Source organism: Aplysia californica, unplaced genomic scaffold (assembly GCF_000002075.1).
Source record: "Aplysia californica isolate F4 #8 unplaced genomic scaffold, AplCal3.0 scaffold00061, whole genome shotgun sequence".
Taxonomy (NCBI): domain Eukaryota; kingdom Metazoa; phylum Mollusca; class Gastropoda; order Aplysiida; family Aplysiidae; genus Aplysia; species Aplysia californica.
Window position 1 is genome coordinate 943,434 of NW_004797331.1, and position 10,000 is coordinate 953,433.

Sequence of the window (10,000 nt, forward strand, 5' to 3'; positions counted from 1 at the left end):
GGGGGTCAAGGAAGGGGTCACTGATGTCGTGTGTACGCCGCTTTTTAACCTCTGAAGTGGCAGGCAGGACCATCGACAGCAACCTGAGGGGGTAGCAGTAGCAGATCACGTGACCCTGTCGTCCAGTAGACAATCAAGAGTCAACACATCAAGGTCATCATCAGCCATGCGTGAACTACGGCGTACCGAACACAAGACAACCCATGACAATGTATTTACGATTTCTTTCGCTCGGCGAGGACCAAGGGCGCCTGCAGTGTAGAGGTTTAGTCGTCGCATGCAGAAGATGCAAGTTCATTACAGCCAGCCACCGTTTTTTTGTTCATTTATCATGTGTCTCTGTCTATCTACAGGAATGCCGTGCTCCACGCAGCCCTGGTTGTTTAGTTTAGTTTTAGTAGAGGTTTTACGGCGCTGGCAACTGCATAAGGTCATATGAGCGCCAGAAGATTAGAGGTGTTACAAAAAAGTCACAAACATAAAAAGAAGAAGGCGAGATAAGGATGATAGTTATTTGATAGGAAAGAAGAAGCAAACCACACCAGGGCACCCGCCAACCACCGACAGCCCAGGTTGGGCCAGACAGGTTATGTGGAAGTAAGTAACCCGTCCCTTACAGGACCTTAGTCGTGTCAATTGGATGCGTAAAAACACTGTCGACTGCTCCTGGAAATACTCTCTTGACTAAAAGCCACAAGCTGACTTTCAACCGCTAGATCTACTAGTTTGTTTCAGTAAGAATTTTACGACAGGCCATATACGTTCTGAAGAATAGACAGAGGTTTTACAAGAGAGTAACTCGTTCATCGATATCTGACTATAACCAGTACATTCGCAAAGGAGAATATTTCTTATGGGAAAAAGAAGAATCAGAATTAGAAAAATTAAAGGTTAAGAGACGTGTGGCTTCTTCTGTAGCAGATGAGACCAATTCTAGAAGAGACAAGTTTGCCACACTTCGGACATTCATAAACTATACTTCCTCTTCTGGATGTGCACAGATTGCCGGTTTCTGATCCTGGTTTCAGCCTTTCTTCATCGTGAAGCCTCATATTCGCAAGAGGTTACCGACCAAACACAAAAAGGAGGAGAAAATGATAAGGACGACAGATGTTTGATAGGATAAAGGGAGCAAACCACACCACAGAGCCGCCAACCACCAACAATCGCTTCTTTGAGATAGAATTATGGAGAGTGATTACATCTAGTCTTGCCCGGAGCCCTCATGCAGTAGCCTACCACACTAACAGAATCCTAAATGAAATAAGAACCATGAACCGAAAACCTTTTCTATGGGCCTACCCACGCGAAACAACACAACTAAATACCTTTTCAATTGAACTACCCACATAAAATTAAACTACTGTTACTCAACACAAGCTACTGTCGCCATATGTTTCGACTTCATGCTGTCTCACGCACTCAAGGCAGTGGGAATCATTTTAAAAGTGTGCAAAAGGAGATAAGCTGGCCTTGAAAGGAACTGTGCCGTAAAAACAAGGCGATGGGAAAAAATAATCTTACTCCCAAAAAGAATAATTAGCTGCGATTGAAAATTTAAAAAAACCCAAGAACAACAAAGTTTTGTACCTTTTTGTTGTTGTTGTTGGTTAATAATGAGCCAGTGCTGCCAGGCATTTATAATTTTTTTAAAAACTAAACAAAACAAGAAAACTTTAAAATTGCGTGTGGTAATCGTATTAAACTTGCAAAAGAATGTCTGTGCTCCTCAAAACTAGAGATACAGAAGTCTGGTGCCCTTATACGCTTGATATGGGCCAATCAATAATTCCCTTTAATCCCAGCACATGAGAAGTCCTACTACAAATTTTGTTAAAGGTGAAAACGCAAAGTCACAGGAGCCTTCAAAAATGCTGCATAAGGTCGAGAACTGAGATGTAATGCTTTACGCTATTTAAAGCTGCGGAGAGCAAGCTAGCACTGGTAATAATACATGTATCTCAGAGTCTTGTACAGTGTACAGACTCAAGCGTTTATGTAGTTTAAGGTTTTTGTCAGTGTGACATTGTAAGGTATAGCTGCTCTTCCCTGCTCGCGCTAGCTATTTAAGCTATTTATAACGGTGCTGTTACGGTTAAGCAGTGTTTCCCTTACTTTCCCTCTCTCGTACGCTCAGTTGAATTCAGGTCTCTACACCCCGGTTAGGCATTTCTGACGTAAAGCGTTCTTCATATTCGTAGCCTTGGTACATTTATTTTATTGTTACATGTATCCGCCTTATACACTACACCTGACACAAACAAACACACAGGGTCAAGCGGAGGTGTTACTCCGGCAAACGTGTCCAGGCCAAAACATGACATTGTGCCCCTGTCCAGATGTTTGGGCCATTCCACGAAAACTGAAACTACAGAGTAAGATAAAATAAGATAAATCTTTATTGCCCAGATCCTGGCAAATTGGCTTCGTGTTTCAACACACACACACATATACACACACATACACGCACACACACACACACACACACACATACACGCACGCACGCACACACACACACACACACATACATACATACATACATACATACATACATACATACATACATACATACATACATATAAAGGGTGATTGAAAATGAATGGACCGATTTCATTACGTAATATTTTAATAAGGAAAAGCAATAGAAAACTTAAGCTAAGTCAAGAGTATTGTACTCACAATCAAATCTGATTTCCTGTCTCACAAGTGTTCAATGCGGCCACCACCAGCAGTACGGGTAACATCAATGCGAAAAGAGAGTTAATCCATCCCAGACGCGTTTCAGTATAATGTCACGGCCCACTGAGTTGGTCACTGTCGTTATTTATTCGATGTCTGAGGTCTTCGAGGTTAGAGGGTAGCGGTAGACCATAAACTCGATCTTTTAACATATATTTAATTTGATATATATCCCCACAAGAAAAAAAAATTATGCACATTGAGGTCTGGGGATCTGGCAGGCCAAGCACAGAGAGCAAGGTCTTGGGCCCCTTTCCCACCAATCCACTGCTCGGGTAATTTTTTATTTTATTTTATTTATTTAAAACAGCACAAACCATCAGATGCCAAGGGGCGACGCTTCATCTTGTTGGGAAATGAAGTCATGCGAATCTGGTAGCAGTGACACGATCAGAGTCAGTTTTGTAGCATAGATAGGTTTGCCCAGAACGATATTTCCTTCAAAAGAAAAGCGACGCGATTGCAGAATCCCCACCCCCGTAAAACCATAAAAGCTACTCAAACTTTAGATCCTCTTTCAAATGGCCACTGACTCACTCCATAACGATGTTTGAGAACTGAAGCAATGGGTCATAAAATCGGGTTGTTCTTTTTTTAATTAAATTTTTTTTTTTTTAGAAAACTCCTCTTTCAAATAGTCATTGACTAATTTCATAACATTATAATTATAATACTTTATCAACATGACAGAAGTACCACAGTAACAGTGTGCAACTGACTTTGCAATAAAATTGACAATTAGTGAAGCTTTATGGGCAATGGAGAAGAGCTACAGCCTTAACCTGACGGACCCAAGCGCGCGCCTGAGCATGACTCTACTTTGCATCGTAAGCACGATTCATTACCGGGTGGTGTATCTTTAGTCGTCGACAAAACGACAGGAGAGCTCTGATATACAAACATTTGTGCTCTCAGGATGCGCGCGCGTGTGTGTGAGTGTGTGTGTGTGTGTGTGTGTGAGAGTGCGTGTGTGTGTGGGTGTATGTGTGTGAGTGTGTGTGTGGGGGGGGGGGGGGGGGGTCAAAGTGTTCCAACTACAAAGAATCATCAAAATACTCATAATGTATTAAATAATTATAAAGGAACATCGCAGCTCAAAAAACTATCTCTCACGCTCCTATACAAACACACAGACGCACACGAGTATAGCACACACCCAAGTCTAGCACAGTAGAAGTGGGGTTAACTGTTTCCCAGTACCTAGGAGCACTGATCGATCAACGTGTAAGTTTGTTTTGTTTGAGTAAAGAGTAGCACATCGATACATGTACAATAATGGTCATTTGGTGCAGGGGAAAGTACGACAGACAGACAGACAAACAACAGAGCGAAAATTATAAAGAAGTAGGGCCTCTTCTAGTGGCACCCTCCAAACACCGCTGGATCGACGTGTGTGCATGACAATTCCAAAGTGATTATTCTGAATTAAAATTATACATATTATGCTTATGCATCGTCATAATGTAAAGCGTGTAAAGAAAGAATGAACATTAACAACTATTTCACAGAGGACACTAAGATTATACATGGTGTATTTTTAAACACTTAAAGAATATGTTAACAGTTTGTAATAAACTGAAATCATCTGGTCTATTATAACAGAAAGAAAAAACAAAAGTACTACCATTACCCCGTTCATATAACACATTTCACTCGTTTTGAAAATAGATGTATGCCAATATGGGATTTTCTTATCTCTATAAACATTAATATGAGTCACAACATGGTGGAATCTGGCGCTCGACAATTTTGGGGCATTTGGAGTTATTACTTGTTGTTATTGTTGTTGTTTGTTATTGATCCAGCAACAGCTCGGCTGTCACCCTTCTGTTCAATACCATGGAAATTTAAGCGCACGTTCGTTGCTGTTGCTGTAATGTTCTATAGACTGTTTTCAATATCTGGTTTCGAAGGGAAAAGTGGTGCAACTCCGATGTCATTTAGCATTTAGGGTTGTGGTTTGAAACAGGCGATGATCCAGTCTCATATGACTAGTCACACAAAGGACCCGTTTGGGCGAGGAGGGGGTTCGGTCTTGTTTGACTAACATACAATGTATATATATTATGTTCTGTTCGTAGGCGGCAGATCGTAGGCGGACAATCGTGGTCTGATCCTTTCTCTCAAGGTGGCAGATATTGTCATTTCGTTTTGTTGTAGCCATGAGTATGAACGCTGCTCTGCCTGTCTTCCCCAAGGCCCATTGTTCATCCAATCTTTGTTGTTGCTTTTAATTATTTGTTTTGCAATGTTGGAATGTTGGACTGTTCCTGTCTAGATCCCCTCTTGGCAAGTGTGTCTGCTCTGTCTGTCATTCCAAGGTGCATTTGAGTGTCCGGGAATCCATTGCATCACCAAGTTAACGCCACATGATGTTACCAGGTGGTGGGAGCCAAACAGTATGAGATCCTGGTTTAGATGATGGTCTTTTTCTACTGATTGCAGGACTGAAAGTGAGCCAATGGAAATCACAATACTATGTGCTTTGGCAGGATGAGGGTCAAAAACTGCGCGGAGATGCTACAGTACTATTTCCATTGCCATCATTTCTGCATCATAGTTGCTGCATTTTTCTCTCCACAGGCTGCATAAATCTCAATGGAACTTCCATCTGGGTATTGCATAAATATAATTTCTCATCCGGTTTTGGTTGCGACATTGAACGCTGAGCCTTACTTCTACTGGCGTGTATCCAGTCATCTGGTGAACAGCTGTCGATTTGTTTGAGGTGATGAAAATTTTGCAAGTAAACATTAGTGTCACTGGGTCTGAAGATTGTGTACTTTTGTCTCCGAGAGATGTCGTATTGGTCGTTTTTGTTTTCTTTCAAAGAAATGTGGGTAGTGATGTTTTGGTTGACTCTTTTTGTTTCTTTTTCCTGTTTTGTGGCAGATAATTAGCTATATGATGTGATGCATGATTGATTTTCGTTAAAACCGTGTTTTTTGTTTTGTTTCGTTTGTTTTTTGTTTTGTTTTTTATGTTTCCATGCATTTACTTATTCGTGTTTCGGTGGTTAAGGCACGTTCTTTTGGTTCTTTCACGGAGCTCCTAAGCTGCTTTATTCTCATGGGTTCCAAATTTGTAAGGATTTTTACAGGCGGCAGTAGGTGTGAATCTCATGCTACACTTTATGAAACACAGGGCATTATTCTGGGCCTTGTCAAGTGGTTGAACAGCACATAGTGACTAGACTATTGCTGTAGTCCAGAGAAGAGCGAACATAACCAACCAAGGTATAGATTAGTAGAGCTCTCAGAGTTTGTCTGATTCCCATGCACAGCTTGCAAGTATTTTAAAAAGTTGAAGTCTTCTCTTAGCCTTGTTCTTTGCTCTCCACCTTGATTTTTATTGCTTGACTCCTAGGTATGTTGGTTGTTCTTCTTTGGGGAGGTTTTCCCTTCGATGAAAGAAAATACGAAATTTTAAAAGGATGTCGACATATATTTGCGACTGAATGAGGCTGGGGTCGCTTGGTTTCAGAGGTGTATGAATAGCGAGAAAAGGGCCAAAGTTTGGAGACTTACAAAGCTTGGGTGTTCTTGGAAACTGCAAATTTGCATTTTTTGTGCCTTTGATTCACATTTATCACAGTAAAAATCCACACAGAAGTAAATATTATATTCTTAATGGACATAAAAGGTGTTGAGCCAGTTTTTTTAAAATTTAATCAAATACCCAGCGCAGAACCGTTGGAAAAATGTGTTTCTTCGATTTCATCACATATATATAATATGTATTTTGACGAGTGCCTTATTTCACCACAATGCCACAAAGTTAATCTGCTGGTGGCCGAGTAACGTGCCTGGCTTTGTTGGGGTTTTTTTTTTTTTTTGTTGGGGGGGTTTTTGGGGGGGAGGGGCAAAAGAGCTTATAATTTTAGGAATTTGCTGGGCAGGCTAAAAATGATACAAAAAAGAGAGAAAACTTTTGTGCATATTGAACACAGAAATAAAATAATAGTGTGTTCTAATAAAGAATAATAAATTGAAGTATAAATCTATGGACCAGTCGGGCAACATTTCTTAGTATCATCAATAAAACAACAAAAGTGGTTCATGGTAAGTGAAGAACCCCAGGTAAAATCAAGCCAAGAGAGGTTAGAAATTAATTTCTACTTACTACAGCAACTTTGAAGCAACGGTCATATGAAGCCATGTTCACTTTTATATAATTGAGTCTAAAAGAAGAGGACCGATTTGCAGGGCAATTCGGTCATCATTGAACCGATTTAAGCAACAACAAATAAAATTCAACCAAAGAGACCATATTATTATATTTGTCAATATAAAATGATCAATCCACATTTTTGAGAAATATCAAGGTTTTAGAAATTCAACCAAAATTTTGCAAAATTTTAATGCAAAGAACTACTTTTTTAAAGAGCGTTGAACAGCTAGAGATGGGTGGGCCTGGAATGGTTTCAGAAAGAGGATGATAAAACCACGACAGCCACCACAGATGGATATCTCATCATGATGGGAAAGTTTTGGAGAAGTATTATATAGCCTAAGGAAGAGAAGGGCGTTACTGTTGAGCAGGCCTGGTTCAAGTTCCAGCATGGTTGTCCCATAAAATCAAAGTGGCCCTGCAAGGGTTGAAAACAAAGGCTTGGAGACTGTTTTATAAGCTGAAAGCTTACAAACGCATTCCCACGACTCGAACGTCCCCTTGATTATTTCCTTTGGAGTCTTTTTAAACAGAATAGGCCCAGAGTCTTCAGTAAACAACTCCCAGACAATCGAAGAGTTGAAACTCAATGTTGAGTAGAAGAGGTGGGTAAAGAAATGACCCACAGGGTAATTATAATAGATTTCCAGCATGACGTTTTCAAGCGTCTTTGGAGAGAAAAGAAATGGTCCTTTAATTGGAGAGTCAATGTACGGTAACCGGGCACGTTGTCTTAGTCTATACGATAATCGGAAAGTCCACTCTCATTCTACACAGAAGTATCAAGTTGTGCGACTCACCATGTTATGAGCACTGTGCGGACTCCAACATTCTCTGATGTGCGCACGGTGTGAGGCAATGCTATTGATATTAATGGCTATTTCAGCATGCATTGAAGCCGGAAAAACATTTTCAAACCTGGGAGAGCTTTTTTTATGTCTTTTTTGAAGAGTTTGAGAGAGAGAGAGTTTGAGAGAGAGAGAGAGAGAGAGAGAGAGAGAGAGAGAGAGAAAGAGAGAGCTTGGAGAGAGACAGAGAGAGAGACAGAGAGAGAGAGAATATTGGGAGCTCATGTTGATGGTTCATTGTATTTGGACATTTCTGGTTAGAATTGTTTTCCATCTTTATGGCTGTGCCGTGTTGTTATTTTTCGGATCCAGACAAAAAATAATGGGAACCATTGCAGGCCACAGAATGGTCTCGTTGTGCTTACTGCTTACATTCCGCTCATAACACACAGAAAGCGGGTACACAGAAAGCGGGTAAAAAATAAAAGAAGTCAAGGTCATGAAGGGAGCGAAGCAGTAGTTAAGTTAGTGAGTTACCGTGCACAAGCTCAAGGGGCCCACGAAACTAAGTAGGCTATACCGGGTTACCGTAAACGTAGATACTGAGACTACGTGCCTGGTTACCTTGTACATACATAGACACTCCCTTAACTAAACGATTACTTCTGGTTTAAAACAATTACATTGCACTGTACATGCCGATATGATGTTTGACACACAGAGCGAGAAAGTAAATATAGATCTTTAATCTAATAATAGATTTCTAGTGGTACCAGAGTCAATTTCTACTTTACTTCCAGCAGATGATCAAGAAAGAAGGCGGCGATTTTGTAGTTTCGTTCGTTAAAGTCAAGAGTAGGGGGGTTTCAGGGGGGCAAGAAAAGACCCCTGACCTAATAAAAATATGGAGGTGGGGGGGTTCAGGGGGGCTAATTTGATGTTTTGCAGTTAGGTTGCATCCCTGCTCTTTGTGTAGCCTAATTCAAATAGTATTTGGTCTTCAAGACTTCTGGATTTCATCTCTGGATGTAAACAAATGGATCGTGGACTTTAACGAACGGACTACAAGATCACTCAGAAGGCTACCTCAAGTACCTTCTACTTCTGTTATATAATAAATAATAGGTGCATGCATAAAACTTAAACCTCTTAATTTAATTAAATCAAATTGTAGGCCTTCATCAAAAGCAGCTGGATAAAAGTTGGTTCTTGGATTGGCCTACCTGATTATAAGAAGTCGTGATCACACGTAGGTTGATGTTGTCAGTTCAACAAACACAGTAAAACTGTAAGTCCTGAGGTAGAAATAATATTGGAAAGCTGCACACCACACATGCACAGGAGCACACACTAAGGCCCACTTTACTCTTTATCAGGTAGTTTACTTTCGCCTTTTCTTCAGCCTTCCAGTTTCAGACCACAAGTGGGGACAGTTCTTGACTTCAAGGCTTCAGGACACTGAATACTGAAATAATGAAAGCGGCTTCGACGTAGAATCTAGATTTTAGATCTTATATAAATGTCAGGATTAAAACTTTGGCGAAAACGAATGCAGTCCTCTTTTCCTTTATGAATGCAAAAGTAAGAGAACTGACCGATACTTTTAGCCGAGCTTCCACTTCCAACGGACGCTATCCAGCAAGATGTCCAATAACCTTCGTCCAGTCTATCAACACACCGAAATAGCCAGAGTGACGCCCCTTCTCTCAACTTTCGATTTTGATTCAAGGGAATTCACTCCGCTTGTAAAGTTTTTCGTACATTATATTTTTCGCCGTCAATACTGTTTGAATTTTTCAATTAATAATAAACACATTATTATTTATTTTTTTAAATCTTTTTTTTCTTAAAAATTATTATTATTATTATTATTTTTATTATTATTATTATTATTATTATTATTATTATTATTATTATTATTATTATTATTATTATTATTATTATTGTTATTGTTAGGGGTGGCTGGTGATTTGTAGAACTGACCTGCTGCTTTCCCATCGATAGCCCCCCCCCCCCCTCCCATGTCTCAAAATTTCACCCCTGTAACAGACAGACAGACAGACAGACAGACAGACAGACAGACAGACAGACAGACAGACAGACAGACAGACAGACAGACAGACAGACAGACAAACCGACAGACAGATAGACGGACCTATATAAGAAGTAAAAGAACAAAAAGGAAGCGAAATAGATTTATCGACTATCACAAGCCATGATAGCCAGCGAACTAAGTAAACAAAATTGCATTCATTGGCAAACATGCGGGGCACTTCACGTAATATGTTCAGTACAATACTCTC

General features: G+C 40.1%; 1 protein-coding gene across 1 annotated transcript in view; it reads right to left on the bottom strand.

The window, feature by feature from the left end:
• The window catches only part of LOC101853298 (mitochondrial glutamate carrier 1), a gene marked incomplete in the record, with an annotated part of 55,953 nt that extends 46,572 nt beyond the window's left edge, over nucleotides 1-9,381 (bottom strand). The window contains 1 exon segment of the mRNA XM_013079715.2: nucleotides 8,921-9,381.
• Between the last annotated feature and the right edge of the window lie 619 nt (nucleotides 9,382-10,000).